Below are 22,500 nucleotides of genomic sequence, written 5' to 3'. Positions count from 1 at the left end.
ATATGGCTGTTTGAATTGATCCCCCTTCCCTCCAGCTTTAGTCATTTACACTGTGAAGCAACTTCATGCCGATTGGACAGTGTCAGAGGCTGTGAGATAGCTCCACCTCAGGAGAATCGCTGGTGTTACCTCCCTCCCAGTTGTCTAATAAAGGCTCCTTTCCATATTTAGAAAAAAAGCTCATAACTTTTAAATTAATAAACCAGGTATTAGAAAACGTCCTCAAAAAATTCATTTCTCCCTTGCAAGATGATTGGACTAATCTCCTTCCGTGGCCAGAATTTGCCTATAATAATTATACTGGGGAATCTACGTAATCTTCTCCTTTCTTTCTGGTCTATTGGCAACATCCGAAAGTTGCTCTATCAGTCCCAACTTTATCTGAGGTCCCAGCAGCTAATCTGTCCCATGCTGACTTCCTGCGCATTTAAAAGGAAGCAAAGGAGGCTATTGTCAAAGCTGAAAGATGCAGAATTCCTCCTTACTTTTGTCCTGGAGACAAAGTCTGGCTGTTTTGTAAGCACCCAAAGTCTGGCTGTCTTTTAATGCCTTTAGTTTCGACAGCAGCAACCTCTGCGCTTCCAATGATAAACTTACTGAGCTCAGCAGGGTCTTGGGGCAGACTTTTTTTTATCTGTAGTCGTGGCCGAGTGGTTAAGGCGATGGGCTAGAAATCCATTGGGGCTCCCCGCGCAGGCTCAAATCCTGCCGACTACGTCTTGAATTTTCTTCCTCCGTGAAGCGATAAAAATAAGGTAATACGCTTGTGCTAGGTAACAAAGAAGTTTAATTGCAGTCATATCGTGATTATGCCGTACTCCACTGCTCTGTCACTAATCAGATGCCGGACCCTACATTTAAAGAGGCTCTGTACCCAGTTTATTAATTCCCTATTTCCTAACTAATCTAATAGGCGCTTTGCTGCTGATAATTACTGTGTGGTTTGATTTTTTTTTTAAAACGTGTATCATTTGCAAAGTTATGATCATTTTTCTAAATATGCTAATGTGGCTCTAATTGCCAAATAGGAGGTGACTCTTTCTTTTCACTCTGGGCAGTGCAATGTTTTCTGTATGACCATGTCCAACCACCATACATTCTACCCCTTCCCGTCCCAGCAAAACACAACGTGATCATATAGAATACAGCTTCTATAACCACTTGTGTGTTTAACTGACGATATCTCGGGTTCTCGCACAGCTAGAACTGCGGTCCTAGTGTCATATGAAAGACTAGAATCTCCTCTTTCATATGCCACCAGAACCACTGTTCTAGGTAGTCCCCAGCCCGAGATATGGCTGTTTGAATTGATCCCACTTCCCTCCAGCTTTAGTCATTTACACTGTGAAGCAACTTCATGCCGATTGGACAGTGTCAGAGGCTGTGAGATAGCTCCACCTCAGGAGAATCGCTGGTGTTACCTCCCTCCCAGTTGTCTAATAAAGGCTCCTTTCCATATTTAGAAAAAAAGCTCATAACTTTTAAATTAATAAACCAGGTATTAGAAAACGTCCTCAGAAAATTCATTTCTCCCTTGCAAGATGATTGGACTAATCTCCTTCCGTGGCCACAATTTGCCTATAATAATTATACTGGGGAATCTACGTAATCTTCTCCTTTCTTTCTGGTCTATTGGCAACATCCGAAAGTTGCTCTATCAGTCCCAACTTTATCTGAGGTCCCAGCAGCTAATCTGTCCCATGCTGACTTCCTGCGCATTTAAAAGGAAGCAAAGGAGGCTATTGTCAAAGCTGAAAGATGCAGAATTCCTCCTTACTTTTGTCCTGGAGACAAAGTCTGGCTGTTTTGTAAGCACCCAAAGTCTGGCTGTCTTTTAATGCCTTTAGTTTCGACAGCAGCAACCTCTGCGCTTCCAATGATAAACTTACTGAGCTCAGCAGGGTCTTGGGGCAGAGGTTTTTTTTATCTGTAGTCGTGGCCGATTGGTTAAGGCGATGGACTAGAAATCCATTGGGGTCTCCCCACGCAGGTTCAAATCCTACCGACTACGTCTTGAATTTTCTGCCTCCGTGAAGCGATAAAAATAAGGTAATACGCTTGTGCTAGGTAACAAAGAAGTTTAATTGCAGTCATATCGTGATTATGCCGTACTCCACTGCTCTGTCACTAATCAGATGCCGGACCCTACATTTAAAGAGGCTCTGTACCCAGTTTATTAATTCCCTATTTCCTAACTAATCTAATAGGCGCTTTGCTGCTGATAATTACAGTGTGGTTTGTTTTTTTTTTAAACGTGTATCATTTGCAAAGTTATGATCATTTTTCTAAATATGCTAATGTGGCTCTAATTGCCAAATAGGAGGTGACTCTTTCTTTTCACTCTGGGCAGTGCAATGTTTTCTGTATGACCATGTCCAACCACCATACATTCTACCCCTTCCCGTCCCAGCAAAACACAACGTGATCATATAGAATACAGCTTCTATAACCACTTGTGTGTTTAACTGACGATATCTCGGGTTCTCGCACAGCTAGAACTGCGGTCCTGGTGTCATATGAAAGACTAGAATCTCCTCTTTCATATGCCACCAGAACCACTGTTCTAGGTAGTCCCCAGCCCGAGATATGGCTGTTTGAATTGATCCCCCTTCCCTCCAGCTTTAGTCATTTACACTGTGAAGCAACTTCATGCCGATTGGACAGTGTCAGAGGCTGTGAGATAGCTCCACCTCAGGAGAATCGCTGGTGTTACCTCCCTCCCAGTTGTCTAATAAAGGCTCCTTTCCATATTTAGAAAAAAAGCTCATAACTTTTAAATTAATAAACCAGGTATTAGAAAACGTCCTCAGAAAATTCATTTCTCCCTTGCAAGATGATTGGACTAATCTCCTTCCGTGGCCACAATTTGCCTATAATAATTATACTGGGGAATCTACGTAATCTTCTCCTTTCTTTCTGGTCTATTGGCAACATCCGAAAGTTGCTCTATCAGTCCCAACTTTATCTGAGGTCCCAGCAGCTAATCTGTCCCATGCTGACTTCCTGCGCATTTAAAAGGAAGCAAAGGAGGCTATTGTCAAAGCTGAAAGATGCAGAATTCCTCCTTACTTTTGTCCTGGAGACAAAGTCTGGCTGTTTTGTAAGCACCCAAAGTCTGGCTGTCTTTTAATGCCTTTAGTTTCGACAGCAGCAACCTCTGCGCTTCCAATGATAAACTTACTGAGCTCAGCAGGGTCTTGGGGCAGACTTTTTTTTATCTGTAGTCGTGGCCGAGTGGTTAAGGCGATGGGCTAGAAATCCATTGGGGCTCCCCGCGCAGGCTCAAATCCTGCCGACTACGTCTTGAATTTTCTTCCTCCGTGAAGCGATAAAAATAAGGTAATACGCTTGTGCTAGGTAACAAAGAAGTTTAATTGCAGTCATATCGTGATTATGCCGTACTCCACTGCTCTGTCACTAATCAGATGCCGGACCCTACATTTAAAGAGGCTCTGTACCCAGTTTATTAATTCCCTATTTCCTAACTAATCTAATAGGCGCTTTGCTGCTGATAATTACTGTGTGGTTTGATTTTTTTTTTAAAACGTGTATCATTTGCAAAGTTATGATCATTTTTCTAAATATGCTAATGTGGCTCTAATTGCCAAATAGGAGGTGACTCTTTCTTTTCACTCTGGGCAGTGCAATGTTTTCTGTATGACCATGTCCAACCACCATACATTCTACCCCTTCCCGTCCCAGCAAAACACAACGTGATCATATAGAATACAGCTTCTATAACCACTTGTGTGTTTAACTGACGATATCTCGGGTTCTCGCACAGCTAGAACTGCGGTCCTAGTGTCATATGAAAGACTAGAATCTCCTCTTTCATATGCCACCAGAACCACTGTTCTAGGTAGTCCCCAGCCCGAGATATGGCTGTTTGAATTGATCCCACTTCCCTCCAGCTTTAGTCATTTACACTGTGAAGCAACTTCATGCCGATTGGACAGTGTCAGAGGCTGTGAGATAGCTCCACCTCAGGAGAATCGCTGGTGTTACCTCCCTCCCAGTTGTCTAATAAAGGCTCCTTTCCATATTTAGAAAAAAAGCTCATAACTTTTAAATTAATAAACCAGGTATTAGAAAACGTCCTCAGAAAATTCATTTCTCCCTTGCAAGATGATTGGACTAATCTCCTTCCGTGGCCACAATTTGCCTATAATAATTATACTGGGGAATCTACGTAATCTTCTCCTTTCTTTCTGGTCTATTGGCAACATCCGAAAGTTGCTCTATCAGTCCCAACTTTATCTGAGGTCCCAGCAGCTAATCTGTCCCATGCTGACTTCCTGCGCATTTAAAAGGAAGCAAAGGAGGCTATTGTCAAAGCTGAAAGATGCAGAATTCCTCCTTACTTTTGTCCTGGAGACAAAGTCTGGCTGTTTTGTAAGCACCCAAAGTCTGGCTGTCTTTTAATGCCTTTAGTTTCGACAGCAGCAACCTCTGCGCTTCCAATGATAAACTTACTGAGCTCAGCAGGGTCTTGGGGCAGAGGTTTTTTTTATCTGTAGTCGTGGCCGATTGGTTAAGGCGATGGACTAGAAATCCATTGGGGTCTCCCCACGCAGGTTCAAATCCTACCGACTACGTCTTGAATTTTCTGCCTCCGTGAAGCGATAAAAATAAGGTAATACGCTTGTGCTAGGTAACAAAGAAGTTTAATTGCAGTCATATCGTGATTATGCCGTACTCCACTGCTCTGTCACTAATCAGATGCCGGACCCTACATTTAAAGAGGCTCTGTACCCAGTTTATTAATTCCCTATTTCCTAACTAATCTAATAGGCGCTTTGCTGCTGATAATTACAGTGTGGTTTGTTTTTTTTTTAAACGTGTATCATTTGCAAAGTTATGATCATTTTTCTAAATATGCTAATGTGGCTCTAATTGCCAAATAGGAGGTGACTCTTTCTTTTCACTCTGGGCAGTGCAATGTTTTCTGTATGACCATGTCCAACCACCATACATTCTACCCCTTCCCGTCCCAGCAAAACACAACGTGATCATATAGAATACAGCTTCTATAACCACTTGTGTGTTTAACTGACGATATCTCGGGTTCTCGCACAGCTAGAACTGCGGTCCTGGTGTCATATGAAAGACTAGAATCTCCTCTTTCATATGCCACCAGAACCACTGTTCTAGGTAGTCCCCAGCCCGAGATATGGCTGTTTGAATTGATCCCCCTTCCCTCCAGCTTTAGTCATTTACACTGTGAAGCAACTTCATGCCGATTGGACAGTGTCAGAGGCTGTGAGATAGCTCCACCTCAGGAGAATCGCTGGTGTTACCTCCCTCCCAGTTGTCTAATAAAGGCTCCTTTCCATATTTAGAAAAAAAGCTCATAACTTTTAAATTAATAAACCAGGTATTAGAAAACGTCCTCAGAAAATTCATTTCTCCCTTGCAAGATGATTGGACTAATCTCCTTCCGTGGCCACAATTTGCCTATAATAATTATACTGGGGAATCTACGTAATCTTCTCCTTTCTTTCTGGTCTATTGGCAACATCCGAAAGTTGCTCTATCAGTCCCAACTTTATCTGAGGTCCCAGCAGCTAATCTGTCCCATGCTGACTTCCTGCGCATTTAAAAGGAAGCAAAGGAGGCTATTGTCAAAGCTGAAAGATGCAGAATTCCTCCTTACTTTTGTCCTGGAGACAAAGTCTGGCTGTTTTGTAAGCACCCAAAGTCTGGCTGTCTTTTAATGCCTTTAGTTTCGACAGCAGCAACCTCTGAGCTTCCAATGATAAACTTACTGAGCTCAGCAGGGTCTTGGGGCAGAGTTTTTTTTATCTGTAGTCGTGGCCGAGTGGTTAAGGCGATGGACTAGAAATCCATTGGGGACTCCCCGCGCAGGTTCAAATCCTGCCGACTACGTCTTGAATTTTCTGCCTCCGTGAAGCGATAAAAATAAGGTAATACGCTTGTGCTAGGTAACAAAGAAGTTTAATTGCAGTCATATCGTGATTATGCCGTACTCCACTGCTCTGTCACTAATCAGATGCCGGACCCTACATTTAAAGAGGCTCTGTACCCAGTTTATTAATTCCCTATTTCCTAACTAATCTAATAGGCGCTTTGCTGCTGATAATTACAGTGTGGTTTGTTTTTTTTTTAAACGTGTATCATTTACAAAGTTATGATCATTTTTCTAAATATGCTAATGTGGCTCTAATTGCCAAATAGGAGGTGACTCTTTCTTTTCACTCTGGGCAGTGCAATGTTTTCTATATGACCATGTCCAACCACCATACATTCTACCCCTTCCCGTCCCAGCAAAACACAACGTGATCATATAGAATACAGCTTCTATAACCACTTGTGTGTTTAACTGACGATATCTCGGGTTCTCGCACAGCTAGAACTGCGGTCCTGGTGTCATATGAAAGACTAGAATCTCCTCTTTCATATGCCACCAGAACCACTGTTCTAGGTAGTCCCCAGCCCGAGATATGGCTGTTTGAATTGATCCCCCTTCCCTCCAGCTTTAGTCATTTACACTGTGAAGCAACTTCATGCCGATTGGACAGTGTCAGAGGCTGTGAGATAGCTCCACCTCAGGAGAATCGCTGGTGTTACCTCCCTCCCAGTTGTCTAATAAAGGCTCCTTTCCATATTTAGAAAAAAAGCTCATAACTTTTAAATTAATAAACCAGGTATTAGAAAACGTCCTCAGAAAATTCATTTCTCCCTTGCAAGATGATTGGACTAATCTCCTTCCGTGGCCACAATTTGCCTATAATAATTATACTGGGGAATCTACGTAATCTTCTCCTTTCTTTCTGGTCTATTGGCAACATCCGAAAGTTGCTCTATCAGTCCCAACTTTATCTGAGGTCCCAGCAGCTAATCTGTCCCATGCTGACTTCCTGCGCATTTAAAAGGAAGCAAAGGAGGCTATTGTCAAAGCTGAAAGATGCAGAATTCCTCCTTACTTTTGTCCTGGAGACAAAGTCTGGCTGTTTTGTAAGCACCCAAAGTCTGGCTGTCTTTTAATGCCTTTAGTTTCGACAGCAGCAACCTCTGAGCTTCCAATGATAAACTTACTGAGCTCAGCAGGGTCTTGGGGCAGAGTTTTTTTTTATCTGTAGTCGTGGCCGAGTGGTTAAGGCGATGGACTAGAAATCGATTGGGGACTCCCCGCGCAGGTTCAAATCCTGCCGACTACGTCTTGAATTTTCTGCCTCCGTGAAGCGATAAAAATAAGGTAATACGCTTGTGCTAGGTAACAAAGAAGTTTAATTGCAGTCATATCGTGATTATGCCGTACTCCACTGCTCTGTCACTAATCAGATGCCGGACCCTACATTTAAAGAGGCTCTGTACCCAGTTTATTAATTCCCTATTTCCTAACTAATCTAATAGGCGCTTTGCTGCTGATAATTACAGTGTGGTTTGTTTTTTTTTTAAACGTGTATCATTTGCAAAGTTATGATCATTTTTCTAAATATGCTAATGTGGCTCTAATTGCCAAATAGGAGGTGACTCTTTCTTTTCACTCTGGGCAGTGCAATGTTTTCTGTATGACCATGTCCAACCACCATACATTCTACCCCTTCCCGTCCCAGCAAAACACAACGTGATCATATAGAATACAGCTTCTATAACCACTTGTGTGTTTAACTGACCATATCTCGGGTTCTCGCACAGCTAGAACTGCGGTCCTGGTGTCATATGAAAGACTAGAATCTCCTCTTTCATATGCCACCAGAACCACTGTTCTAGGTAGTCCCCAGCCCGAGATATGGCTGTTTGAATTGATCCCCCTTCCCTCCAGCTTTAGTCATTTACACTGTGAAGCAACTTCATGCCGATTGGACAGTGTCAGAGGCTGTGAGATAGCTCCACCTCAGGAGAATCGCTGGTGTTACCTCCCTCCCAGTTGTCTAATAAAGGCTCCTTTCCATATTTAGAAAAAAAGCTCATAACTTTTAAATTAATAAACCAGGTATTAGAAAACGTCCTCAGAAAATTCATTTCTCCCTTGCAAGATGATTGGACTAATCTCCTTCCGTGGCCACAATTTGCCTATAATAATTATACTGGGGAATCTACGTAATCTTCTCCTTTCTTTCTGGTCTATTGGCAACATCCGAAAGTTGCTCTATCAGTCCCAACTTTATCTGAGGTCCCAGCAGCTAATCTGTCCCATGCTGACTTCCTGCGCATTTAAAAGGAAGCAAAGGAGGCTATTGTCAAAGCTGAAAGATGCAGAATTCCTCCTTACTTTTGTCCTGGAGACAAAGTCTGGCTGTTTTGTAAGCACCCAAAGTCTGGCTGTCTTTTAATGCCTTTAGTTTCGACAGCAGCAACCTCTGAGCTTCCAATGTTAAACTTACTGAGCTCAGCAGGGTCTTGGGGCAGAGTTTTTTTTATCTGTAGTCGTGGGCGAGTGGTTAAGGCGATGGACTAGAAATCCATTGGGGACTCCCCGCGCAGGTTCAAATCCTGCCGACTACGTCTTGAATTTTCTGCCTCCGTGAAGCGATAAAAATAAGGTAATACGCTTGTGCTAGGTAACAAAGAAGTTTAATTGCAGTCATATCGTGATTATGCCGTACTCCACTGCTCTGTCACTAATCAGATGCCGGACCCTACATTTAAAGAGGCTCTGCACCCAGTTTATTAATTCCCTATTTCCTAACTAATCTAATAGGCGCTTTGCTGCTGATAATTACAGTGTGGTTTGTTTTTTTTTTAAACGTGTATCATTTGCAAAGTTATGATCATTTTTCTAAATATGCTAATGTGGCTCTAATTGCCAAATAGGAGGTGACTCTTTCTTTTCACTCTGGGCAGTGCAATGTTTTCTGTATGACCATGTCCAACCACCATACATTCTACCCCTTCCCGTCCCAGCAAAACACAACGTGATCATATAGAATACAGCTTCTATAACCACTTGTGTGTTTAACTGACCATATCTCGGGTTCTCGCACAGCTAGAACTGCGGTCCTGGTGTCATATGAAAGACTAGAATCTCCTCTTTCATATGCCACCAGAACCACTGTTCTAGGTAGTCCCCAGCCCGAGATATGGCTGTTTGAATTGATCCCCCTTCCCTCCAGCTTTAGTCATTTACACTGTGAAGCAACTTCATGCCGATTGGACAGTGTCAGAGGCTGTGAGATAGCTCCACCTCAGGAGAATCGTTGGTGTTACCTCCCTCCCAGTTGTCTAATAAAGGCTCCTTTCCATATTTAGAAAAAAAGCTCATAACTTTTAAATTAATAAACCAGGTATTAGAAAACGTCCTCAGAAAATTCATTTCTCCCTTGCAAGATGATTGGACTAATCTCCTTCCGTGGCCACAATTTGCCTATAATAATTATACTGGGGAATCTACGTAATCTTCTCCTTTCTTTCTGGTCTATTGGCAACATCCGAAAGTTGCTCTATCAGTCCCAACTTTATCTGAGGTCCCAGCAGCTAATCTGTCCCATGCTGACTTCCTGCGCATTTAAAAGGAAGCAAAGGAGGCTATTGTCAAAGCTGAAAGATGCAGAATTCCTCCTTACTTTTGTCCTGGAGACAAAGTCTGGCTGTTTTGTAAGCACCCAAAGTCTGGCTGTCTTTTAATGCCTTTAGTTTCGACAGCAGCAACCTCTGAGCTTCCAATGATAAACTTACTGAGCTCAGCAGGGTCTTGGGGCAGAGTTTTTTTTTATCTGTAGTCGTGGCCGAGTGGTTAAGGCGATGGACTAGAAATCGATTGGGGACTCCCCGCGCAGGTTCAAATCCTGCCGACTACGTCTTGAATTTTCTGCCTCCGTGAAGCGATAAAAATAAGGTAATACGCTTGTGCTAGGTAACAAAGAAGTTTAATTGCAGTCATATCGTGATTATGCCGTACTCCACTGCTCTGTCACTAATCAGATGCCGGACCCTACATTTAAAGAGGCTCTGTACCCAGTTTATTAATTCCCTATTTCCTAACTAATCTAATAGGCGCTTTGCTGCTGATAATTACAGTGTGGTTTGTTTTTTTTTTAAACGTGTATCATTTGCAAAGTTATGATCATTTTTCTAAATATGCTAATGTGGCTCTAATTGCCAAATAGGAGGTGACTCTTTCTTTTCACTCTGGGCAGTGCAATGTTTTCTGTATGACCATGTCCAACCACCATACATTCTACCCCTTCCCGTCCCAGCAAAACACAACGTGATCATATAGAATACAGCTTCTATAACCACTTGTGTGTTTAACTGACCATATCTCGGGTTCTCGCACAGCTAGAACTGCGGTCCTGGTGTCATATGAAAGACTAGAATCTCCTCTTTCATATGCCACCAGAACCACTGTTCTAGGTAGTCCCCAGCCCGAGATATGGCTGTTTGAATTGATCCCCCTTCCCTCCAGCTTTAGTCATTTACACTGTGAAGCAACTTCATGCCGATTGGACAGTGTCAGAGGCTGTGAGATAGCTCCACCTCAGGAGAATCGCTGGTGTTACCTCCCTCCCAGTTGTCTAATAAAGGCTCCTTTCCATATTTAGAAAAAAAGCTCATAACTTTTAAATTAATAAACCAGGTATTAGAAAACGTCCTCAGAAAATTCATTTCTCCCTTGCAAGATGATTGGACTAATCTCCTTCCGTGGCCACAATTTGCCTATAATAATTATACTGGGGAATCTACGTAATCTTCTCCTTTCTTTCTGGTCTATTGGCAACATCCGAAAGTTGCTCTATCAGTCCCAACTTTATCTGAGGTCCCAGCAGCTAATCTGTCCCATGCTGACTTCCTGCGCATTTAAAAGGAAGCAAAGGAGGCTATTGTCAAAGCTGAAAGATGCAGAATTCCTCCTTACTTTTGTCCTGGAGACAAAGTCTGGCTGTTTTGTAAGCACCCAAAGTCTGGCTGTCTTTTAATGCCTTTAGTTTCGACAGCAGCAACCTCTGAGCTTCCAATGTTAAACTTACTGAGCTCAGCAGGGTCTTGGGGCAGAGTTTTTTTTATCTGTAGTCGTGGGCGAGTGGTTAAGGCGATGGACTAGAAATCCATTGGGGACTCCCCGCGCAGGTTCAAATCCTGCCGACTACGTCTTGAATTTTCTGCCTCCGTGAAGCGATAAAAATAAGGTAATACGCTTGTGCTAGGTAACAAAGAAGTTTAATTGCAGTCATATCGTGATTATGCCGTACTCCACTGCTCTGTCACTAATCAGATGCCGGACCCTACATTTAAAGAGGCTCTGCACCCAGTTTATTAATTCCCTATTTCCTAACTAATCTAATAGGCGCTTTGCTGCTGATAATTACAGTGTGGTTTGTTTTTTTTTTAAACGTGTATCATTTGCAAAGTTATGATCATTTTTCTAAATATGCTAATGTGGCTCTAATTGCCAAATAGGAGGTGACTCTTTCTTTTCACTCTGGGCAGTGCAATGTTTTCTGTATGACCATGTCCAACCACCATACATTCTACCCCTTCCCGTCCCAGCAAAACACAACGTGATCATATAGAATACAGCTTCTATAACCACTTGTGTGTTTAACTGACCATATCTCGGGTTCTCGCACAGCTAGAACTGCGGTCCTGGTGTCATATGAAAGACTAGAATCTCCTCTTTCATATGCCACCAGAACCACTGTTCTAGGTAGTCCCCAGCCCGAGATATGGCTGTTTGAATTGATCCCCCTTCCCTCCAGCTTTAGTCATTTACACTGTGAAGCAACTTCATGCCGATTGGACAGTGTCAGAGGCTGTGAGATAGCTCCACCTCAGGAGAATCGTTGGTGTTACCTCCCTCCCAGTTGTCTAATAAAGGCTCCTTTCCATATTTAGAAAAAAAGCTCATAACTTTTAAATTAATAAACCAGGTATTAGAAAACGTCCTCAGAAAATTCATTTCTCCCTTGCAAGATGATTGGACTAATCTCCTTCCGTGGCCACAATTTGCCTATAATAATTATACTGGGGAATCTACGTAATCTTCTCCTTTCTTTCTGGTCTATTGGCAACATCCGAAAGTTGCTCTATCAGTCCCAACTTTATCTGAGGTCCCAGCAGCTAATCTGTCCCATGCTGACTTCCTGCGCATTTAAAAGGAAGCAAAGGAGGCTATTGTCAAAGCTGAAAGATGCAGAATTCCTCCTTACTTTTGTCCTGGAGACAAAGTCTGGCTGTTTTGTAAGCACCCAAAGTCTGGCTGTCTTTTAATGCCTTTAGTTTCGACAGCAGCAACCTCTGCGCTTCCAATGATAAACTTACTGAGCTCAGCAGGGTCTTGGGGCAGAGGTTTTTTTTATCTGTAGTCGTGGCCGATTGGTTAAGGCGATGGACTAGAAATCCATTGGGGTCTCCCCACGCAGGTTCAAATCCTACCGACTACGTCTTGAATTTTCTGCCTCCGTGAAGCGATAAAAATAAGGTAATACGCTTGTGCTAGGTAACAAAGAAGTTTAATTGCAGTCATATCGTGATTATGCCGTACTCCACTGCTCTGTCACTAATCAGATGCCGGACCCTACATTTAAAGAGGCTCTGTACCCAGTTTATTAATTCCCTATTTCCTAACTAATCTAATAGGCGCTTTGCTGCTGATAATTACAGTGTGGTTTGTTTTTTTTTTAAACGTGTATCATTTGCAAAGTTATGATCATTTTTCTAAATATGCTAATGTGGCTCTAATTGCCAAATAGGAGGTGACTCTTTCTTTTCACTCTGGGCAGTGCAATGTTTTCTGTATGACCATGTCCAACCACCATACATTCTACCCCTTCCCGTCCCAGCAAAACACAACGTGATCATATAGAATACAGCTTCTATAACCACTTGTGTGTTTAACTGACGATATCTCGGGTTCTCGCACAGCTAGAACTGCGGTCCTGGTGTCATATGAAAGACTAGAATCTCCTCTTTCATATGCCACCAGAACCACTGTTCTAGGTAGTCCCCAGCCCGAGATATGGCTGTTTGAATTGATCCCCCTTCCCTCCAGCTTTAGTCATTTACACTGTGAAGCAACTTCATGCCGATTGGACAGTGTCAGAGGCTGTGAGATAGCTCCACCTCAGGAGAATCGCTGGTGTTACCTCCCTCCCAGTTGTCTAATAAAGGCTCCTTTCCATATTTAGAAAAAAAGCTCATAACTTTTAAATTAATAAACCAGGTATTAGAAAACGTCCTCAGAAAATTCATTTCTCCCTTGCAAGATGATTGGACTAATCTCCTTCCGTGGCCACAATTTGCCTATAATAATTATACTGGGGAATCTACGTAATCTTCTCCTTTCTTTCTGGTCTATTGGCAACATCCGAAAGTTGCTCTATCAGTCCCAACTTTATCTGAGGTCCCAGCAGCTAATCTGTCCCATGCTGACTTCCTGCGCATTTAAAAGGAAGCAAAGGAGGCTATTGTCAAAGCTGAAAGATGCAGAATTCCTCCTTACTTTTGTCCTGGAGACAAAGTCTGGCTGTTTTGTAAGCACCCAAAGTCTGGCTGTCTTTTAATGCCTTTAGTTTCGACAGCAGCAACCTCTGAGCTTCCAATGATAAACTTACTGAGCTCAGCAGGGTCTTGGGGCAGAGTTTTTTTTATCTGTAGTCGTGGCCGAGTGGTTAAGGCGATGGACTAGAAATCCATTGGGGACTCCCCGCGCAGGTTCAAATCCTGCCGACTACGTCTTGAATTTTCTGCCTCCGTGAAGCGATAGAAATAAGGTAATACGCTTGTGCTAGGTAACAAAGAAGTTTAATTGCAGTCATATCGTGATTATGCCGTACTCCACTGCTCTGTCACTAATCAGATGCCGGACCCTACATTTAAAGAGGCTCTGTACCCAGTTTATTAATTCCCTATTTCCTAACTAATCTAATAGGCGCTTTGCTGCTGATAATTACAGTGTGGTTTGTTTTTTTTTTAAACGTGTATCATTTACAAAGTTATGATCATTTTTCTAAATATGCTAATGTGGCTCTAATTGCCAAATAGGAGGTGACTCTTTCTTTTCACTCTGGGCAGTGCAATGTTTTCTGTATGACCATGTCCAACCACCATACATTCTACCCCTTCCCGTCCCAGCAAAACACAACGTGATCATATAGAATACAGCTTCTATAACCACTTGTGTGTTTAACTGACGATATCTCGGGTTCTCGCACAGCTAGAACTGCGGTCCTGGTGTCATATGAAAGACTAGAATCTCCTCTTTCATATGCCACCAGAACCACTGTTCTAGGTAGTCCCCAGCCCGAGATATGGCTGTTTGAATTGATCCCCCTTCCCTCCAGCTTTAGTCATTTACACTGTGAAGCAACTTCATGCCGATTGGACAGTGTCAGAGGCTGTGAGATAGCTCCACCTCAGGAGAATCGCTGGTGTTACCTCCCTCCCAGTTGTCTAATAAAGGCTCCTTTCCATATTTAGAAAAAAAGCTCATAACTTTTAAATTAATAAACCAGGTATTAGAAAACGTCCTCAGAAAATTCATTTCTCCCTTGCAAGATGATTGGACTAATCTCCTTCCGTGGCCACAATTTGCCTATAATAATTATACTGGGGAATCTACGTAATCTTCTCCTTTCTTTCTGGTCTATTGGCAACATCCGAAAGTTGCTCTATCAGTCCCAACTTTATCTGAGGTCCCAGCAGCTAATCTGTCCCATGCTGACTTCCTGCGCATTTAAAAGGAAGCAAAGGAGGCTATTGTCAAAGCTGAAAGATGCAGAATTCCTCCTTACTTTTGTCCTGGAGACAAAGTCTGGCTGTTTTGTAAGCACCCAAAGTCTGGCTGTCTTTTAATGCCTTTAGTTTCGACAGCAGCAACCTCTGAGCTTCCAATGATAAACTTACTGAGCTCAGCAGGGTCTTGGGGCAGAGTTTTTTTTATCTGTAGTCGTGGCCGAGTGGTTAAGGCGATGGACTAGAAATCGATTGGGGACTCCCCGCGCAGGTTCAAATCCTGCTGACTACGTCTTGAATTTTCTGCCTCCGTGAAGCGATAAAAATAAGGTAATACGCTTGTGCTAGGTAACAAAGAAGTTTAATTGCAGTCATATCGTGATTATGCCGTACTCCACTGCTCTGTCACTAATCAGATGCCGGACCCTACATTTAAAGAGGCTCTGTACCCAGTTTATTAATTCCCTATTTCCTAACTAATCTAATAGGCGCTTTGCTGCTGATAATTACAGTGTGGTTTGTTTTTTTTTTAAACGTGTATCATTTGCAAAGTTATGATCATTTTTCTAAATATGCTAATGTGGCTCTAATTGCCAAATAGGAGGTGACTCTTTCTTTTCACTCTGGGCAGTGCAATGTTTTCTGTATGACCATGTCCAACCACCATACATTCTACCCCTTCCCGTCCCAGCAAAACACAACGTGATCATATAGAATACAGCTTCTATAACCACTTGTGTGTTTAACTGACGATATCTCGGGTTCTCGCACAGCTAGAACTGCGGTCCTGGTGTCATATGAAAGACTAGAATCTCCTCTTTCATATGCCACCAGAACCACTGTTCTAGGTAGTCCCCAGCCCGAGATATGGCTGTTTGAATTGATCCCCCTTCCCTCCAGCTTTAGTCATTTACACTGTGAAGCAACTTCATGCCGATTGGACAGTGTCAGAGGCTGTGAGATAGCTCCACCTCAGGAGAATCGCTGGTGTTACCTCCCTCCCAGTTGTCTAATAAAGGCTCCTTTCCATATTTAGAAAAAAAGCTCATAACTTTTAAATTAATAAACCAGGTATTAGAAAACTTCCTCAGAAAATTCATTTCTCCCTTGCAAGATGATTGGACTAATCTCCTTCCGTGGCCACAATTTGCCTATAATAATTATACTGGGGAATCTACGTAATCTTCTCCTTTCTTTCTGGTCTATTGGCAACATCCGAAAGTTGCTCTATCAGTCCCAACTTTATCTGAGGTCCCAGCAGCTAATCTGTCCCATGCTGACTTCCTGCGCATTTAAAAGGAAGCAAAGGAGGCTATTGTCAAAGCTGAAAGATGCAGAATTCCTCCTTACTTTTGTCCTGGAGACAAAGTCTGGCTGTTTTGTAAGCACCCAAAGTCTGGCTGTCTTTTAATGCCTTTAGTTTCGACAGCAGCAACCTCTGAGCTTCCAATGATAAACTTACTGAGCTCAGCAGGGTCTTGGGGCAGAGTTTTTTTTATCTGTAGTCGTGGCCGAGTGGTTAAGGCGATGGACTAGAAATCCATTGGGGACTCCCCGCGCAGGTTCAAATCCTGCCGACTACGTCTTGAATTTTCTGCCTCCGTGAAGCGATAGAAATAAGGTAATACGCTTGTGCTAGGTAACAAAGAAGTTTAATTGCAGTCATATCGTGATTATGCCGTACTCCACTGCTCTGTCACTAATCAGATGCCGGACCCTACATTTAAAGAGGCTCTGTACCCAGTTTATTAATTCCCTATTTCCTAACTAATCTAATAGGCGCTTTGCTGCTGATAATTACAGTGTGGTTTGTTTTTTTTTTAAACGTGTATCATTTACAAAGTTATGATCATTTTTCTAAATATGCTAATGTGGCTCTAATTGCCAAATAGGAGGTGACTCTTTCTTTTCACTCTGGGCAGTGCAATGTTTTCTGTATGACCATGTCCAACCACCATACATTCTACCCCTTCCCGTCCCAGCAAAACACAACGTGATCATATAGAATACAGCTTCTATAACCACTTGTGTGTTTAACTGACGATATCTCGGGTTCTCGCACAGCTAGAACTGCGGTCCTGGTGTCATATGAAAGACTAGAATCTCCTCTTTCATATGCCACCAGAACCACTGTTCTAGGTAGTCCCCAGCCCGAGATATGGCTGTTTGAATTGATCCCCCTTCCCTCCAGCTTTAGTCATTTACACTGTGAAGCAACTTCATGCCGATTGGACAGTGTCAGAGGCTGTGAGATAGCTCCACCTCAGGAGAATCGCTGGTGTTACCTCCCTCCCAGTTGTCTAATAAAGGCTCCTTTCCATATTTAGAAAAAAAGCTCATAACTTTTAAATTAATAAACCAGGTATTAGAAAACGTCCTCAGAAAATTCATTTCTCCCTTGCAAGATGATTGGACTAATCTCCTTCCGTGGCCACAATTTGCCTATAATAATTATACTGGGGAATCTACGTAATCTTCTCCTTTCTTTCTGGTCTATTGGCAACATCCGAAAGTTGCTCTATCAGTCCCAACTTTATCTGAGGTCCCAGCAGCTAATCTGTCCCATGCTGACTTCCTGCGCATTTAAAAGGAAGCAAAGGAGGCTATTGTCAAAGCTGAAAGATGCAGAATTCCTCCTTACTTTTGTCCTGGAGACAAAGTCTGGCTGTTTTGTAAGCACCCAAAGTCTGGCTGTCTTTTAATGCCTTTAGTTTCGACAGCAGCAACCTCTGAGCTTCCAATGATAAACTTACTGAGCTCAGCAGGGTCTTGGGGCAGAGTTTTTTTTATCTGTAGTCGTGGCCGAGTGGTTAAGGCGATGGACTAGAAATCGATTGGGGACTCCCCGCGCAGGTTCAAATCCTGCCGACTACGTCTTGAATTTTCTGCCTCCGTGAAGCGATAAAAATAAGGTAATACGCTTGTGCTAGGTAACAAAGAAGTTTAATTGCAGTCATATCGTGATTATGCCGTACTCCACTGCTCTGTCACTAATCAGATGCCGGACCCTACATTTAAAGAGGCTCTGTACCCAGTTTATTAATTCCCTATTTCCTAACTAATCTAATAGGCGCTTTGCTGCTGATAATTACAGTGTGGTTTGTTTTTTTTTTAAACGTGTATCATTTGCAAAGTTATGATCATTTTTCTAAATATGCTAATGTGGCTCTAATTGCCAAATAGGAGGTGACTCTTTCTTTTCACTCTGGGCAGTGCAATGTTTTCTGTATGACCATGTCCAACCACCATACATTCTACCCCTTCCCGTCCCAGCAAAACACAACGTGATCATATAGAATACAGCTTCTATAACCACTTGTGTGTTTAACTGACGATATCTCGGGTTCTCGCACAGCTAGAACTGCGGTCCTGGTGTCATATGAAAGACTAGAATCTCCTCTTTCATATGCCACCAGAACCACTGTTCTAGGTAGTCCCCAGCCCGAGATATGGCTGTTTGAATTGATCCCCCTTCCCTCCAGCTTTAGTCATTTACACTGTGAAGCAACTTCATGCCGATTGGACAGTGTCAGAGGCTGTGAGATAGCTCCACCTCAGGAGAATCGCTGGTGTTACCTCCCTCCCAGTTGTCTAATAAAGGCTCCTTTCCATATTTAGAAAAAAAGCTCATAACTTTTAAATTAATAAACCAGGTATTAGAAAACTTCCTCAGAAAATTCATTTCTCCCTTGCAAGATGATTGGACTAATCTCCTTCCGTGGCCACAATTTGCCTATAATAATTATACTGGGGAATCTACGTAATCTTCTCCTTTCTTTCTGGTCTATTGGCAACATCCGAAAGTTGCTCTATCAGTCCCAACTTTATCTGAGGTCCCAGCAGCTAATCTGTCCCATGCTGACTTCCTGCGCATTTAAAAGGAAGCAAAGGAGGCTATTGTCAAAGCTGAAAGATGCAGAATTCCTCCTTACTTTTGTCCTGGAGACAAAGTCTGGCTGTTTTGTAAGCACCCAAAGTCTGGCTGTCTTTTAATGCCTTTAGTTTCGACAGCAGCAACCTCTGAGCTTCCAATGATAAACTTACTGAGCTCAGCAGGGTCTTGGGGCAGAGTTTTTTTTATCTGTAGTCGTGGCCGAGTGGTTAAGGCGATGGACTAGAAATCCATTGGGGACTCCCCGCGCAGGTTCAAATCCTGCCGACTACGTCTTGAATTTTCTGCCTCCGTGAAGCGATAGAAATAAGGTAATACGCTTGTGCTAGGTAACAAAGAAGTTTAATTGCAGTCATATCGTGATTATGCCGTACTCCACTGCTCTGTCACTAATCAGATGCCGGACCCTACATTTAAAGAGGCTCTGTACCCAGTTTATTAATTCCCTATTTCCTAACTAATCTAATAGGCGCTTTGCTGCTGATAATTACAGTGTGGTTTGTTTTTTTTTTAAACGTGTATCATTTACAAAGTTATGATCATTTTTCTAAATATGCTAATGTGGCTCTAATTGCCAAATAGGAGGTGACTCTTTCTTTTCACTCTGGGCAGTGCAATGTTTTCTGTATGACCATGTCCAACCACCATACATTCTACCCCTTCCCGTCCCAGCAAAACACAACGTGATCATATAGAATACAGCTTCTATAACCACTTGTGTGTTTAACTGACGATATCTCGGGTTCTCGCACAGCTAGAACTGCGGTCCTGGTGTCATATGAAAGACTAGAATCTCCTCTTTCATATGCCACCAGAACCACTGTTCTAGGTAGTCCCCAGCCCGAGATATGGCTGTTTGAATTGATCCCCCTTCCCTCCAGCTTTAGTCATTTACACTGTGAAGCAACTTCATGCCGATTGGACAGTGTCAGAGGCTGTGAGATAGCTCCACCTCAGGAGAATCGCTGGTGTTACCTCCCTCCCAGTTGTCTAATAAAGGCTCCTTTCCATATTTAGAAAAAAAGCTCATAACTTTTAAATTAATAAACCAGGTATTAGAAAACGTCCTCAGAAAATTCATTTCTCCCTTGCAAGATGATTGGACTAATCTCCTTCCGTGGCCACAATTTGCCTATAATAATTATACTGGGGAATCTACGTAATCTTCTCCTTTCTTTCTGGTCTATTGGCAACATCCGAAAGTTGCTCTATCAGTCCCAACTTTATCTGAGGTCCCAGCAGCTAATCTGTCCCATGCTGACTTCCTGCGCATTTAAAAGGAAGCAAAGGAGGCTATTGTCAAAGCTGAAAGATGCAGAATTCCTCCTTACTTTTGTCCTGGAGACAAAGTCTGGCTGTTTTGTAAGCACCCAAAGTCTGGCTGTCTTTTAATGCCTTTAGTTTCGACAGCAGCAACCTCTGAGCTTCCAATGATAAACTTACTGAGCTCAGCAGGGTCTTGGGGCAGAGTTTTTTTTATCTGTAGTCGTGGCCGAGTGGTTAAGGCGATGGACTAGAAATCGATTGGGGACTCCCCGCGCAGGTTCAAATCCTGCCGACTACGTCTTGAATTTTCTGCCTCCGTGAAGCGATAAAAATAAGGTAATACGCTTGTGCTAGGTAACAAAGAAGTTTAATTGCAGTCATATCGTGATTATGCCGTACTCCACTGCTCTGTCACTAATCAGATGCCGGACCCTACATTTAAAGAGGCTCTGTACCCAGTTTATTAATTCCCTATTTCCTAACTAATCTAATAGGCGCTTTGCTGCTGATAATTACAGTGTGGTTTGTTTTTTTTTTAAACGTGTATCATTTGCAAAGTTATGATCATTTTTCTAAATATGCTAATGTGGCTCTAATTGCCAAATAGGAGGTGACTCTTTCTTTTCACTCTGGGCAGTGCAATGTTTTCTGTATGACCATGTCCAACCACCATACATTCTACCCCTTCCCGTCCCAGCAAAACACAACGTGATCATATAGAATACAGCTTCTATAACCACTTGTGTGTTTAACTGACCATATCTCGGGTTCTCGCACAGCTAGAACTGCGGTCCTGGTGTCATATGAAAGACTAGAATCTCCTCTTTCATATGCCACCAGAACCACTGTTCTAGGTAGTCCCCAGCCCGAGATATGGCTGTTTGAATTGATCCCCCTTCCCTCCAGCTTTAGTCATTTACACTGTGAAGCAACTTCATGCCGATTGGACAGTGTCAGAGGCTGTGAGATAGCTCCACCTCAGGAGAATCGCTGGTGTTACCTCCCTCCCAGTTGTCTAATAAAGGCTCCTTTCCATATTTAGAAAAAAAGCTCATAACTTTTAAATTAATAAACCAGGTATTAGAAAACGTCCTCAGAAAATTCATTTCTCCCTTGCAAGATGATTGGACTAATCTCCTTCCGTGGCCACAATTTGCCTATAATAATTATACTGGGGAATCTACGTAATCTTCTCCTTTCTTTCTGGTCTATTGGCAACATCCGAAAGTTGCTCTATCAGTCCCAACTTTATCTGAGGTCCCAGCAGCTAATCTGTCCCATGCTGACTTCCTGCGCATTTAAAAGGAAGCAAAGGAGGCTATTGTCAAAGCTGAAAGATGCAGAATTCCTCCTTACTTTTGTCCTGGAGACAAAGTCTGGCTGTTTTGTAAGCACCCAAAGTCTGGCTGTCTTTTAATGCCTTTAGTTTCGACAGCAGCAACCTCTGAGCTTCCAATGATAAACTTACTAAGCTCAGCAGGGTCTTGGGGCAGAGTTTTTTTTATCTGTAGTCGTGGCCGAGGGGTTAAGGCGATGGACTAGAAATCCATTGGGGACTCCCCGCGCAGGTTCAAATCCTGCCGACTACGTCTTGAATTTTCTGCCTCCGTGAAGCGATAAAAATAAGGTAATACGCTTGTGCTAGGTAACAAAGAAGTTTAATTGCAGTCATATCGTGATTATGCCGTACTCCACTGCTCTGTCACTAATCAGATGCCGGACCCTACATTTAAAGAGGCTCTGTACCCAGTTTATTAATTCCCTATTTCCTAACTAATCTAATAGGCGCTTTGCTGCTGATAATTACAGTGTGGTTTGTTTTTTTTTTAAACGTGTATCATTTGCAAAGTTATGATCATTTTTCTAAATATGCTAATGTGGCTCTAATTGCCAAATAGGAGGTGACTCTTTCTTTTCACTCTGGGCAGTGCAATGTTTTCTGTATGACCATGTCCAACCACCATACATTCTACCCCTTCCCGTCCCAGCAAAACACAACGTGATCATATAGAATACAGCTTCTATAACCACTTGTGTGTTTAACTGACGATATCTCGGGTTCTCGCACAGCTAGAACTGCGTCCTGGTGTCATATGAAAGACTAGAATCTCCTCTTTCATATGCCACCAGAACCACTGTTCTAGGTAGTCCCCAGCCCGAGATATGGCTGTTTGAATTGATCCCCCTTCCCTCCAGCTTTAGTCATTTACACTGTGAAGCAACTTCATGCCGATTGGACAGTGTCAGAGGCTGTGAGATAGCTCCACCTCAGGAGAATCGCTGGTGTTACCTCCCTCCCAGTTGTCTAATAAAGGCTTCTTTCCATATTTAGAAAAAAAGCTCATAACTTTTAAATTAATAAACCAGGTATTAGAAAACGTCCTCAGAAAATTCATTTCTCCCTTGCAAGATGATTGGACTAATCTCCTTCCGTGGCCACAATTTGCCTATAATAATTATACTGGGGAATCTACGTAATCTTCTCCTTTCTTTCTGGTCTATTGGCAACATCCGAAAGTTGCTCTATCAGTCCCAACTTTATCTGAGGTCCCAGCAGCTAATCTGTCCCATGCTGACTTCCTGCGCATTTAAAAGGAAGCAAAGGAGGCTATTGTCAAAGCTGAAAGATGCAGAATTCCTCCTTACTTTTGTCCTGGAGACAAAGTCTGGCTGTTTTGTAAGCACCCAAAGTCTGGCTGTCTTTTAAT

General features: G+C 42.7%; 12 non-coding genes across 12 annotated transcripts; all 12 read left to right on the top strand.

Annotated features, from left to right (window-relative positions):
• The first annotated feature begins 5,804 nt into the window (after positions 1-5,804).
• Positions 5,805-5,886, top strand: TRNAS-AGA (transfer RNA serine (anticodon AGA)). The gene has a single exon. It is a non-coding gene; the product is annotated as a tRNA-Ser (tRNA).
• A 1,210-nt stretch (positions 5,887-7,096) lies between these two features.
• TRNAS-AGA (transfer RNA serine (anticodon AGA)) lies at positions 7,097-7,178 on the top strand. Its single transcript has one exon. It is a non-coding gene; the product is annotated as a tRNA-Ser (tRNA).
• Positions 7,179-8,387: 1,209 nt separating this feature from the next.
• On the top strand, positions 8,388-8,469 carry TRNAS-AGA (transfer RNA serine (anticodon AGA)). Its single transcript has one exon. It is a non-coding gene; the product is annotated as a tRNA-Ser (tRNA).
• A 1,210-nt stretch (positions 8,470-9,679) lies between these two features.
• Positions 9,680-9,761, top strand: TRNAS-AGA (transfer RNA serine (anticodon AGA)). The gene has a single exon. It is a non-coding gene; the product is annotated as a tRNA-Ser (tRNA).
• Positions 9,762-10,970: 1,209 nt separating this feature from the next.
• Positions 10,971-11,052, top strand: TRNAS-AGA (transfer RNA serine (anticodon AGA)). Its single transcript has one exon. It is a non-coding gene; the product is annotated as a tRNA-Ser (tRNA).
• Positions 11,053-13,553: 2,501 nt separating this feature from the next.
• Positions 13,554-13,635, top strand: TRNAS-AGA (transfer RNA serine (anticodon AGA)). The gene has a single exon. It is a non-coding gene; the product is annotated as a tRNA-Ser (tRNA).
• A 1,209-nt stretch (positions 13,636-14,844) lies between these two features.
• On the top strand, positions 14,845-14,926 carry TRNAS-AGA (transfer RNA serine (anticodon AGA)). The gene has a single exon. It is a non-coding gene; the product is annotated as a tRNA-Ser (tRNA).
• A 1,209-nt stretch (positions 14,927-16,135) lies between these two features.
• TRNAS-AGA (transfer RNA serine (anticodon AGA)) lies at positions 16,136-16,217 on the top strand. Its single transcript has one exon. It is a non-coding gene; the product is annotated as a tRNA-Ser (tRNA).
• Positions 16,218-17,426: 1,209 nt separating this feature from the next.
• TRNAS-AGA (transfer RNA serine (anticodon AGA)) lies at positions 17,427-17,508 on the top strand. Its single transcript has one exon. It is a non-coding gene; the product is annotated as a tRNA-Ser (tRNA).
• Positions 17,509-18,717: 1,209 nt separating this feature from the next.
• On the top strand, positions 18,718-18,799 carry TRNAS-AGA (transfer RNA serine (anticodon AGA)). Its single transcript has one exon. It is a non-coding gene; the product is annotated as a tRNA-Ser (tRNA).
• Positions 18,800-20,008: 1,209 nt separating this feature from the next.
• Positions 20,009-20,090, top strand: TRNAS-AGA (transfer RNA serine (anticodon AGA)). The gene has a single exon. It is a non-coding gene; the product is annotated as a tRNA-Ser (tRNA).
• Positions 20,091-21,299: 1,209 nt separating this feature from the next.
• On the top strand, positions 21,300-21,381 carry TRNAS-AGA (transfer RNA serine (anticodon AGA)). Its single transcript has one exon. It is a non-coding gene; the product is annotated as a tRNA-Ser (tRNA).
• The last annotated feature ends 1,119 nt before the right edge of the window (positions 21,382-22,500 follow it).

This window comes from Rhinoderma darwinii, unplaced genomic scaffold, assembly GCF_050947455.1.
Source record: "Rhinoderma darwinii isolate aRhiDar2 unplaced genomic scaffold, aRhiDar2.hap1 Scaffold_682, whole genome shotgun sequence".
Lineage (NCBI taxonomy): Eukaryota > Metazoa > Chordata > Amphibia > Anura > Rhinodermatidae > Rhinoderma > Rhinoderma darwinii.
The sequence above is the reverse complement of the archived record's forward strand: the minus strand, read 5'-3'. Positions and strand labels throughout refer to the sequence as shown.